This window comes from Schistocerca gregaria, chromosome 10, assembly GCF_023897955.1.
Source record: "Schistocerca gregaria isolate iqSchGreg1 chromosome 10, iqSchGreg1.2, whole genome shotgun sequence".
NCBI classification, from domain to species: Eukaryota; Metazoa; Arthropoda; class Insecta; order Orthoptera; family Acrididae; genus Schistocerca; species Schistocerca gregaria.
Genome location: NC_064929.1, coordinates 82,744,075 through 82,744,839, shown reverse-complemented (window position 1 = coordinate 82,744,839; position 765 = coordinate 82,744,075). Strand labels below are relative to the sequence as shown.

General features: G+C 46.7%; 1 non-coding gene across 1 annotated transcript; it reads right to left on the bottom strand.

The window, feature by feature from the left end:
* Nucleotides 1-253: 253 nt before the first annotated feature.
* On the bottom strand, nucleotides 254-324 carry Trnag-gcc (transfer RNA glycine (anticodon GCC)). Its single transcript has one exon. It is a non-coding gene; the product is annotated as a tRNA-Gly (tRNA).
* Between the last annotated feature and the right edge of the window lie 441 nt (nucleotides 325-765).

Below are 765 nucleotides of genomic sequence, written 5' to 3'. Positions count from 1 at the left end.
TTTAGCATTCACCATCTATACATAAACTGAGCTACTCACAATCGCTAAGTGGATCCCAATTAGATCAGCGAAACTGATCATCAACACGATTTACAGGTGAACAGATACTAAATTGACAAAATTTATCGAGAACTACACAAAAACCGATGGATGTTGACGTTGCCAACCGGAGATATTCCTCCTAACCAACTGCGACCGGTCTCTAGGGAGTAGGTACAAGTTCCCTTGCTGCGGATAAAAAGAAAAAAAATTATGCATCGGCCGGGAATCGAACCCGGGCCGCCCGCGTGGCAGGCGAGCATTCTACCACTGAACCACCGATGCTACATGCTATTGGTGGCATGTAGCTACGTCACAACCGTGGGCGTTGCGCTGAGTCATGCTCGCTGTATCTGACGCTGCTTTTTCTGCGTCCGCCGTAATGCTGGTCACAAATTAATGATGCTTCCGTCAAAGTCCATCCTCTCAGGTCTTCTGTTACCGCACATGAAGTGTGACGAAGTCCATTTACTGTGCACGCAACACCGTCAGCCTTATGTCTACTCCAAAGAACGTGCGCGCTACACAAGCAAACCATTGACGTCGGACTAACAGCGATAGGAACGCAGGTCGGTATTGCTACAGTTGAGGACAGCGCTGAAAATCTGCCGAAAGGGTGGGAGGAGCAATTTTACAGGGGTGATGAGGTTACCGAATTCATTTGATGAAACAGGAACCCTGAAACGAAAAAAAAAAATCAATGACTAAATAAAACCAGTCGAATAA